Here is a 12,683-nt window from a genome sequence, read left to right on the forward strand (position 1 = left end):
GCAATCCAGTTTTTAATTATATTCTGTGTTTTCTGGGTTTTGTTTATTTGTTTTGCAGAGATCATGTTCAGAAGGGGACAATCTTCAAGTGGTAGCCAAGGGGAGTTTCCATGGCTAAACTTCCCGCAAATTGAATCCGCTTCAACAATGAGGAAGTGGAAGAAGAAGCTCTCCGACATTAAGAAGAAGGAGGTGTATGTGCCAAACAGAATTGATTGGGAGTGGCTGCAAAGTGTTATATATGAAGAAGAATTAGCTCCTTACCTTTTGAAGGATTTCCAACATGAAGGCGAGACAATGATCTGCGATGGGTGGAGCCGGGTCTTTCGCATACAAGAGCCGGTCTATTTAGAGCTTTGCTTGGAGTTTTTCTCCACGGTATCTTTTACCGGGGGAGTGGATGTGTATCACCCGGCAAGCTTTACTTTTTGTCTTGGGGGCGAGTATCGTCAATGCTCGGTGGTGGACCTTGCTTGCCGACTAGGGATCTATGATCAACCCTTGGTGTCAACAAACATCTTTCGGGCCTTTTTTGCAAACACTCACATGGTGTTCCCCGATGGAGTTACAAGCACGGGTTGGTGGAATACCATAGGAAATAAAGTTTACATCCCAAAGTCTGCACAAGAAGGAAGCATCCGATCCCCAACTCACCGCCTCATTCACCGCCTTATTTCCTCCACTATCAACCAAAGGAAAGATGATGACAAGGTCTCCAACCTTGACGTCTTCTATTTATGGAGCAAAATAACACCCGTCATCTTTTGCAACATCCCTTGGTGTATAGCTTCATACCTTTCGGAGGGTGCAGTCAAAGATCGCAAAACCTCCCGTATAAATGGTGGAATGTTTGTCACCCGATTGGCTAACTCATTCGAGTTGATGAACCGCGGTGCCTGGAACTTCATGACATTGATCCCGACACCTCCGTTCAATCCCATTCTTTTCCAAAGGGCACGGATAATTGAAGACTATGGTGGTGGCCATTATGCCATCCCAAATGATGACCCCGTTGTTGGTCCCGAAGCATCGGGAAGGAGGGTAAGATCAAAAAGAGAGCGGGATGTGGAGGACGAGCCGCCAGTGATTCCGGTTGAGAATGAAGACGTACCAATGGATTGGTACAATGTAGAGATGAGGCGGATGCAGGATCAAATGGCGAGGGGGCTGAACTTTAGCAACCAATCCCACATACGACTTTTTGACCACTTCAATATCCCACATATTGATGGTGGAAATTACCCATTCATTCCATCTTGGGATGAGAGGATTGGTGCGCGACGAAGTGGAGCCAGGGGAAGTGGAGCCGCCAATGAGTATGAGGAGGATGAAGATTGATTTTTATATTTTTGTGTTTTTAATCAAACAATTTTAATTTTTTTGTTTTTTTTTTTATTTGGTGTGTATGCTTTGAGATTTTATTATGTTTAATGGTTGTTTGCTTTAGTTATTTTTCAGGATTGAATTAGGATTGCTTGCTTAGGATGGTTTAGAGATATAGCAAATGGATGTTTTCGCGAGTGAGAGCGAGTCAAGGAAGCGGCATTTTAACGTCAAAGTGTCGATTCCGGTCCTAGGGGTATGAGCAATTGAGTCCGAACGTGAGGAAGAGTTAAAGAAGTTTTTAGAGGCTAAAACAGTTGCAAAATATTTTTCGTTCAGTGGCCAACTCGTTGAGTGCACTAAGCTGACTCGACGAGTCGCCTTGTATTTCCACAGATTCTGAGACGGCGCGCTGCTACTCGACGAGTCGTTTCATTTTTATGCCGAAGGACTGCTGATTTGATGCTGATACTTGTACCACTTGCTTCCTTATTCTTCCATATCCATTCTTGAAGATCTTACACCGATTTTCGCATATTTGGAGCGACCCACATGAGACGAAACACCCAAGACATGGATGAGATGTTACCATGTCTAAAATTGATTGAAGTTGGAGCTTAAATGAGAGTGATCAACCTATCCACTGCTATCCCAGGGGAGTTTGTTCCAATTCCTTCTTTATTTTTTATGTTTTTATGCATCATATGCAATGAGGGCATTGCATCACATAAGTGTGGGGTAGGGGGTTGGTTACATAATAGTCAATTTTTTAAAAAAAAATTGCATACCAAAAGTATTATTTAGGATTTAATTTAGAAAATTTTGGTAAAAATTAGGATTCCATGTTAGAATTGTGTTAATAATTGCATGAAGACCCAAATGTTTAGTTGAGCCTATATACGTTCTAGTGCATTTGTGGCTTCCTTATTTCAGTGAAATCATGAGACAAAAACACGACCTCGCTCAGCCTGAGGGATGCAATATGTTTAGCAGCCTAAACCTGAAATGTATCCAAGAAAATTTTTATCATTAGCCAATAAAGGTTGAGATTGAGCGCCCCTGCTTAAGCATGTAGGAATTTGAGTGAAAAAAGTGAGGTATACATGTAAAAAAAAAAAAAGAAAGAGAGAATTACAAGAAAAATTGTAAGAATTTTGGAGCAAATGAAGTGAAGATCTAAAGATCAAAATTCCAAGAAATTCAAAAAGTTGAAGATGCCAAAAGTCAATACAAGTTGGTGAATTCAAAGATATCAAAGATCAAATTATCAAGAAAGTGAAGAATTCAAAGAATTCCGTAGTGGTATCGAAAAGTTGTAATTCTAGAATATGTATGCTTGGGTTGCTCAATTAAAAATACCTTGAGGGTAAAGAGGTTTTCTGAGGATGGATTCGGAGGGTTGCATAAAATGAGCATAGTTCGGGGTGAGTGGGCGAATGTTTATGAGGATTGTGAGTATTTGGAATATGGGGGGTTCTTTAGGAAAAATTTTAGACACAAATGCATGCGTTGCGATCTTGGCATAATGGCTGGGTTAGATTGGAGTTGTTATACATAATTCTAATGTGTTAAAACTCAGTTTTGCTTGAGGGCAAGCAAAAGACAAGTGTGGGATATTTTGATATGTGCATATTTAGTGTGTATTAAGTATAGTTTTTTATTCATATATTAGCTAAATTGTTGCATATTATGGACAAAAGGTACTTAAAAGTGTTAAATTATGTTTTTCAGTCCAAAGATGAAGCTCGGAAGCGAAAGGAAGCAAGAGAAGCGGTTAGGAGCTCAAGAGTGGAATGAAGAAGGAAAACACCCAAAAAAAGGCTTCTACTCGTCGAGTCGAGCCTTGACTCGACGAGTCCGGTCGCGGATTCAGAAGGACAATGATTCGGAAGTCAAGATAGTTATCGTAATACGAAGAATGTGAGAGGGACTCGACGAGTCACCACCTGACTCGACGAGTCGGAACGCATATTTAAAGATAACTCCACAAATCGAGAAAGGAGAATTCTGGGAAGTTTCAGAAGTGCCTTGCTGCGAATAAGAAGCCAGAAGAACCCTAGAAGTCGACCAAGGAAGCTAGAATTCGATTCCGGGAGTAATTAAGGCGTAATTTCATCATTCTACTTATTCCTTTTGTTTTGTCAACATGATTAAGCAACTTGAACTTATTTGTTTGCTGTTATTTACCTTAGTTATGAACTAAATTCTTTAGACTTCTGTTTGGGGATACAAAGTTGACAATATGATTTGATTGATTGGTAGGATTAATTCCAAGTTGGTGAATTATTGTTATTTTAGCTTGCTAAAGAACCTTGTGTATGAATGATAATTAATTTTCTGTTAATAGGAAGATAATTGATTAGCATGAACATCTATTGATTATCAACCTCATATGATATGTGACCACTATACCATATGTCTAGAATTAATGAATATGAAACTAGGATTAATAAGGAAATTGAGTAAATTCATGTGCAAGCTTGTAAGATGACCATCAAACAAGAGGTTAATTAAGAATAATAAATTAATTAGCTATTGCAAGTCTAACTTAACCCGAATAATTAATCTAGTAAATATAATTAAATTAAGCAATTGGCCACTGTTTGAGTTAGTTTATTTGCTAAGGATTAGGGTAGTGAACATGAACCTAATTACTTGAATCGGTAACCAACAAAAGAATTAATCCATTGCACTATTACCTTGAAATCAACCATAAAGTTAACCGAGTTGAACTAAACAGAAGTTCCTCTCCCATTATTGAATCTAGTTAAATTGTCATTTTCTAGTCTTTAATTAGTTATAGTTAGTAAGTTTCTAGTCTTGTAAAACTAGAGAAAAACCCCTATTTTCTTAATCAACTTAGATAGAATTAGTTTTTAATTTAATTTGTCGTTCCATGTGTTCGATACCCTGCTTATTTAGCTATACCACAATTGATAGGTTCACTGCCTTTTGTGTGTTATTTGATAATTAAAGTAGGATTAAAACTAGTTTGTTTCACACACATCAGTCTCCAATGAAGTTCTTCAACCATATAGCCTCCTTTGACGCTTCGCTCGCCGCAATATACTCTGATTCGCACATTGAATCAGCTATGGTCTCTTGCTTGGAACTTTTCCAAGTCACTGCTCCTCGATTTAGGGTAAAGACCCAGCCCGACTGCGATCGGAATTTATCCCGATCCGTCTGAAAACTAGCGTCACTGTACCCTCGTACCCTTAAGTCATCACTCCCACCGAGGACTAGAAACCATTCCTTGGTCCTCCCAAGGTACTTAAGAATATTCTTAACTGCAATCCAATGTGCTCTACCAGGGTTCCCTTGATATCTGCTGACCATGCTCAAAGCGAAGGCCACATCAGGGCGAGTACAAGTCATAGCGTACATGATAGAGCCTGCTGCGGAAGCGTAAGGTACTCGGCTCATATCAGCTATCTCTGTCTCTGTACTCGGGCTCTGAGTCTTACTCAGCTTGGTATTGCTTTGGATTGGCAACTCCCTTTTCTTGGAATTTTCCATACTAAAACGCTTTAGTACCTTTTCCAAGTATGTATCCTGACTGAGTCCTATCAGTCTCTTTTCCCTGTTTCTTACTATTCTTATTCCCAAAATATAAGTATCCTCTCTGAGGTCCTTCATAGCGAAACATTTCCCAAGCCAGGACTTGACTTCCTGCAGGGTTGGGACATCGTTTCCTATGAGTAGTATGTCGTCGACATACAATACGAGGAAGCTTACTATACTCCCACTGGCTTTGACATATACACAAGATTCATCTTCGCTTCGCAGAAAGCCAAACTCTTTAACCTTCTCGTCAAAACAAAGATTCCATCTGCGAGATGCTTGTTTCAATCCATAAATGGATTTCTCAAGCTTGCATACTCTATTTGGATACTTCACATTGACAAAACCCTCTGGCTGATTCATGTACACATCCTCAGCCAACTTTTCATTAAGGAAAGCGGTTTTCACGTCCATCTGCCATATTTCATAATCATGAAATGCAGCTATGACAAGCATCACCCTAATAGATTTTATCTTCGCAACTGGTGAGAAGGTCTCATCATAGTCAACTCCGGGAGTTTGAGTAAAGCCATTCGCAACCAATCGCGCTTTATAAGTATGCACTTTCCCATCCATGTCCGTCTTCTTTTTGAAGATTCACTTGCACCCGACTGTCTTACGACCCGGTACATTATCAACCAAATTCCAAACTTGGTTGTCGTACATGGACTGAATCTCGTTGTCCATCGCCTCTCTCCATTTAGCAGACTCCGGGCCTGCCATGGCTTCCTTATAGCTGCTAGGTTCATCCAAATTTACTAGTGTACTATCACTAATAAATGTATCCCCTTCAGTAGTGATATGAAAACCATATAACTGGGGTGGAACACTAGCCCTAGTGGATCGTCGAAGAGGTAAGGACATGTCAACAGGTTCAACAGGAGTTTCCTCCTCAAGTTGAGTGCCAGTGTCAGAGGTTCCTTCATCGCTTTGATCTTGAATTTCTTCATGTTCAATTTGCCTCCCACTGTCTTCTTGGCCTATAAATTCCCTTTCTCGGAAAACTCCTCTTCTAGCAACGAAGACAACATTGTCACTCGGTCTATAGAAAAGGTAGCCAAAAGACTTCTGCGGGTAGCCGATGAAATAACACTTCTCAGTACGAGGTTCTAGTTAGTCGTGAGTCTCTCGTATTACGAAAGCCTCGCAACCCCAAACCTTGATATGTGCCAACGAGGGAGCCTTCCCTGTCCACATGTCGTGAGGAGTCTTGGAAACCTTCTTGGTGGGAACTAAGTTAAGTATGTGGGCGGCAGTCTCTAAGGCATACCCCCAGAAAGCTATTGGTAACGAAGTCCGACTCATCATAGAATGAACCATCTCCAACAAGGTCCGATTACGTCTCTCAGCCACACCATTCAATTGTGGTGTCCTCAGAGGTGTCAATTGCGAAACGATTCCGCATTCTTTTAGATAGTCGTGAAACTTAAGACTTAGGTACTCTCCTCCTCGGTCTGACCGAAGCATCTTGATTTTCTTGCCCAACTGATTCTCCACTTCATTCTTAAACTCTTTGAACTTTTCAAAGGTTTCCGACTTTTGCTTGATTAAATAGATATATCCATATCTGCTATAATCATCTGTAAAAGTCACGTAGAAGCGGCAAGCATCCCTTGTGGTGGATCTTAAGGCCCCACACACATCGGTGTGTATGAGATCCCATAAACCCTCACCCCTTTCACAAGTGCCAGTAAAGGGTGACTTGGTCATCTTCCCAAGTAAACAAGACTCACACGTGTCATCGTCCCTAAGGTCGAATGACTCCAACACTCCATCCTTTTGGAGTTGGGCTATGCGTTTCTTGTTGACATGGCCAAGGCGACAATGCCACAAGCATGCTTTGTCTAGACTAGTAGACGAATCAATATTCAAAACATTATTTCCAAAATTATCAACAATCATCACGGATTCATAAATCCCATTACAAGGTAATGCATTGAAATAAAACACACCATTCAAATAAACATTAATAGAACCATTACTATTATCAAAAGAATATCTGAAACCTTGTCTAAACAACCTGTGAAAAGAAATAATGTTTCTTGCCATATCTGGCGAATAACAACAATTCTCTAAATCTATTCCTAACCCATTACTCAACACTAAAGAATAAACACTGACTTTGGTCACAGGCGACGATCTTCTGTTTCCCATAATCAGGTTCATTTTCCCATGCTCCATCTCCCTTCTTCTTTTTAGGCCCTACAAATCAGAACAAATGTGGTAACCACATCCTGTATCAAGAACCCATGAAGTAGCAAATGATGAGTTATTAGATTTAATAGAATACATACCTGCAAATGTGGGCTTGATCTTCCCATCTCTTATGTCCTGCAGATATTGAGGGCAGATTCGCTTCCAGTGGCCCTTTTGGTAGCAATAGAAGCACTCTGCTTCTTTAGGGTCGGAAGAGGGTTTAATAGGACCTGATTTGGTCCCACTTGAGGATGAACCATCACGGGGTTTCCCTTTATGGTGGCTCTTACATGGAGCCTTCCTCTTTTTACCCTTTCCTTGACCTATCGCCATCACAGGAGCGGCCACAACAGGGGACGGTGCAACGGATTTGTCTTTGAGGTTGCTCTCAGTAGTCCTCAAGAGTCCTTGGAGCTTGCACAAGGAGACCTCCTCTTTGTTCATATGGTAGGTCATCGTAAACTGATTGTAGCAGGAGGGCAAGGAGTGGAGGATTATTTCGATAGCCAAATCCTCATCAAACTTAACATTAAGTTTGAGAAGACGATCAACATACCTCTGCATTTTCTGCAAATGAGAGGTTAGGGATTCTCCACTCCCCATCTTAGCGGTGATCATGTTCGTAATGATCTCATAGCGCTCTTGCCTCGCGCTCTGGTGATACCTGTCCAGCAAATCCTGATGCATTTCATATGGATACATGTCCTCATAGGACTTTTGGAGTTCGAGGTTCATGGTGGCCAGCATGATGCAGTGATCCTTCGTGGCATTACGCTCGTGGGCCTCAAAGGCGGCCAATTCCTCAGGAATAACAACATCTGGGATGATTTTTTCAATCTTTTCATCGAGGACATATTCTTTGTCCTCGTAGCGTGTGATCATGAGGATATACCTCATCCACTCATTGAAGTTTGAACCATCAAATGTCACTTTTTGACACAAGTTCATCAACAAGAATGACCCAGAAGCGTTGTTGTTGTTGTTGTTTGTAGACATCTGAAAAGAAAAGGGAACAAAGTTTAATTAGAAATGAATCCCTAATTAAACACCCAAATGAGAAATTAGGGCTAGGATCCAACAACATTATTTACAACTTAGAAAGGGATGCCGTACTCTAAAAGTAAATAATTTGAAGGTAAGTGAATGACGATTCACTAATTCTCACCATGAAAAACGAAAAATAATTTAGGTTTTAAATGTATTGAAAACTCCTAGATCTTTGAGATTCATTGAACTTTTCAATGGCATGTTTAAATCTCGATATGCATTTCAAATTTGCGACTGGGATGCCGAGGATCGCATACAAATTTGTGAATAACCATGCGAATCAACGTGGTGCACTCAATGTCTTTATCACCTAATCAATGTGCCGGTAAACCACACATGCTCCATTGATCAATGACAAACATCGAGTCACCCTTCGCTACTAATGTCATCCCCAAATTGATGTGCCAGTTAACCACACGCGCTTCATCAACGTTTGACAAGGGTACGAAGTGTAATTCCATGGATTAGCATCATTTTCACATTTTACCCTAAAGTAACTAGGAATGGGAATTTGTAAAACATGTAGTCACTTAATAATTAACATTATACTTTTATTGAGGAGAGGGTTGCCCAATCCTACCCGTTCGGCTAACGACCCTCCACCATTCAAGCAAGCCGTTGGTGTGAGTGTACACCCATTAAGCGCCATTTTATAGGCAGCAACCTTATACCCACCTTATAGACCGGCTTCGTGAATGAGGCCTACTAACGGTAAGACTAGCATTTTAAGTTATACATATATATATATATATATATATATATATATATATATATATATATATATATATATATATATATATATATATATATATATATTAAACTTGTAATAATATATAATAGTATAGGGTTGAATTTTAAACTTGTAAAATTCTTAGGGTTTGAAATTTAAATTACTCAAAATTAAACTTTTAATCATAAATTCAAATTTCAAAACTTGAGGGCAAGTATTGATCTTTTCAAAACATAAGGGATCAAATAACAAATAACTCAAATTAACCAATTAATTTCATAATTATCTATATTTGACCTAATCTCAATTTTAGTCATTAGATAATTACCAAATAATTTTTAAATAATCCATATTTATCACATAAATAACTAACATTTAAAAAATTTGAAATTATTTATTCTTTTGGCAAGGATAAACACTTAATTAAGATAAAATTCGTATTTTAACTTCACAAAACAAATTAAGCATCAAGTCCAAGTCAAAACAGCATCCAAAACTCGAAAATCCCTCTGCTTGACTAACTGACTCGCCGAGTCAGACCTGGACTCGCCGAGTCCACATACTGACTCGCCGAGTTGAGTCGGGCAGGGGCCAAAAACTCGATTTTCAGTAAATAAAGCAGTTAAGCATCACATACAACTGAAACCAATCATGACACTGATACCATTGATGGGTTTTATGCATAAGAAACATTCCTATGTGCTCATACAAACCCTAATGCTTGGATCTTGGTTTCACTATTGAACATGCTTTGATTCCAAGACTTACAAACCCTAATCTAGCATATAAACAACAAAATTAACATATAGAATCAGATCTAAATGTTTACCTCTTCAATTGTTGGCTTAGATCTTTTCTTTCTTCTTCTCTTGAGCCTAGAGTCACAAATGCAACTCCTCTAATGGTTCACAAACCCCACAAGCAAGAAGGCAATATGAGAGAGGGAGAGAGAGGCTAGAAATCAGCCTAGGGTACTCTTAGAATCAAGTGGTAGCCGAATTCAATGCCCTAGGGGTCATATTTATACTTACAGGTTACTAGGGTTTCAGTCTAAACCCTAATGGACAGCTTAGCCACCAAGCAGCCCATGGAACCTTCTGGAATAAGGCCCTTGGACGAAAATATGATGGTTACCCATCATAATTTCGTTCCCCCTTAAGCCCATTAGGTTTCCTTAACCAAAAACTCAACTATCATACATTTGACAGTTTATACCCCTTTATTCAATTAATCTCTTTTAACCACTAAATTAATTCTTAATTAATTTATGACCAATACTAATTAAATAAATATGATTTCTCCTTTAATATATTACTCTTATAATATATTAATAAATCATAATACTCTCTCTTTCTCCTTAAATTACCTTGTCAAGTTGCTTTGGAGAAGGCAACCCAAAAGGACCATGCACAACCGGGTCAAGTACATACCAAATTTAGTTACGGGCTTAGACACTATTCCACATCTTCATAATATTTTCAAATTCACATGGAAGTGTAAGGCATCCAAGATCTCCCATCTTCTTTGGTATTTCTCCCATAGTCACCTTAGAACTCTATTCACTTAGGACCACCATAGCAATCTTCTCTAATTGTTGGCAAGTGTCAATTAAATCTTGAAGAAACTTCACATATTCGTGTACTTGTGCCAAGGACTCAATAAAAGGAGTATTAGTAGAAATACCCTTTACTTGCTTCATAAACTTCAAATGTTCTTCTTCCAGTGGATGAACTTAGCTCGAGAAGGAAATGGTAGCTGAGGAAGATAAGCTTGATCATCAACCAAATTTTTCTAGTCAGACTGGCCCCAAGTCGTGAGAATGGGATCCTCACGATGTGGGATCTGTGATTCAGCAACAATTATTTATTCGGCTTTTGACTTCTCTAGTTTTGGTTTGGGCTGCTTTGTCTCTTCTTCTAGGGCTTCTAGGAACTAAGAAATAGTATCTTCTTCGGTATCAATGATCATGACATGCGGTTGTGGCTTTTTATTGGGAATTTGTTGAGACAATCACTCATTAACCTATGTAGTTGATTGACCAAATTGAGCTTCAATTTTCTGAATCGATGCTTGATGATTTCTTAGTAAAGCTTGTTGGTCTCTCATTAAAACTTGTTGGTCTCTTATCGCCGCATCGGTCTCACATGTCATTTTTCCAAAGCCTCCATGAATCTAGATAGCATGGACTCTAAATCAAATTTCTTTTCAGGTGGTGGTTGCTCTTTTTGGTAAAAGCCTCGACCAGTTTGCCTAAAATTTTATTCTTTTTTCTTTTTATATTCATTATATGGCAACCATTCTTTCTTTGGATTCCTCTAATCTTCATCGTATCGGTCTCCACTCGAGTAGCATACTTGAGCTTTCTTATTCTCGTTCTCGTCCAAATAGCAATATTTAGTCAAATGTGAACCATTGCATCTTTCACAACCCACATGAATTGCATGTATTGATTGATCTATTTTTGTCATTCTTCGGTACATATTATTTAGCATAGCTAAAACAGATTCCATGTCCTTAAAAATGCTACTCCCAATTCCTTTTACTCCATCATTTCAAGGATTGTGGTACTCACGTGAATGCTTAGAAAACTCTTTAATCAACTCCTTAATCTCACTAGGATTTTTCTTTATTAAAGGTCCTTAAGAGTCATGGAGTTTCCTTGTCATCACATTTACCCTATCATAGAAGATTGATACTTCTTGTTGCTCATATAAATCATTTTGGGGACAATTTCTTCTTAATCCTTTGTATCGCTCTCATGCTTCATAGAGTGGCTCACCTGGTTGTTGCTCGAAGTTTGCTATGGCCTTCTTGAGTTTAGCAACTTTAGAAGGTGGGAAAAAAATTTCTAATAATTATTCACGCATTTGCGCCCATGTAGTAATTGCACCGGGTGGAAGCGCCTTTAACCAATCTTTAGTATCTCCTTAAAAAGTGACTGGAATCATTCTCAACAACACAGTCTCTCATGGAACATTCGGGATGTTGAAGTAATTAGCTATGTCATTGACTTCATCAATGTGTTTGTAAGCATCCTCATGATCTTTCCCGAGAAACGGAACTTCCTTAAGCGCGGAAAGCATATGTCGTTTAATCTCGAATGTTACGGTAGAAGGAATTGTAGGTTGCACTAAACCGGGACCGGTGTCCTCTCGGATTCTTTTATTGTATGCCTCCATAGACATGTCGGCAATGTTCGCCATCTCTTTTTTTGGATCATATTCGGTTTCAATTTCTTTTTTTTCTAATTCGGGTTCAGACTCGTATTCGGATTCTTGTGTATTAGGATTCTGCTCAAAGCTTTCAACCTTGCTTTTGTATTTTGAGGATTTGCTTGATTCACCTATGTTCTTTCCTTTCTTCTTTCCAAAAACTTAGTTGAGATCCTTGAAAGGTGATTTCTTTGGTGGGTTGGTTTCTCTTATGTTCTTATCCGTCTTTTTACAAAGGGCTGTCTATGGATCTTCAAGCGGTGGTATCAAAGGTGTGTTGGATCCACCAGTCATGTACTACTGCAACAAAAACAAAAATAAAAACGTAAAAATGAACAAAAACTATATGAAAATGCCTACTGACTGTTCACCACGATGTGGTAAGGAATACCACCTTATGTTGTTGCAACAAAAATGAAAGAAAAATATGAAATTTCCTAGCTCATGTTGTGAGGTCGGTTATTCAGAAAAAACAACTAAAGCTAAAAATTACTTTTTGCAGGTTTAACCCTACAAAAAGGATCGATTAACTTAAAGCAAATAAATCAAAAACTAAATTAGCCATTCTCCGGCAATGGCGCCGAAAACTTGATATGTAATTATTATACCTA

At 38.9% G+C, this 12,683-nt stretch overlaps 1 non-coding gene across 1 annotated transcript; it reads left to right on the forward strand.

Annotated features, from left to right (window-relative positions):
• Positions 1-11,572: 11,572 nt before the first annotated feature.
• LOC145013544 (small nucleolar RNA R71) lies at positions 11,573-11,679 on the forward strand. The gene has a single exon (XR_013665096.1). It is a non-coding gene; the product is annotated as a small nucleolar RNA R71 (small nucleolar RNA).
• The last annotated feature ends 1,004 nt before the right edge of the window (positions 11,680-12,683 follow it).

The sequence above is a fragment of the Lactuca saligna genome, chromosome 8, assembly GCF_052625555.1.
Source record: "Lactuca saligna cultivar CGN05327 chromosome 8, ASM5262555v1, whole genome shotgun sequence".
Taxonomy (NCBI): Eukaryota; Viridiplantae; Streptophyta; class Magnoliopsida; order Asterales; family Asteraceae; genus Lactuca; species Lactuca saligna.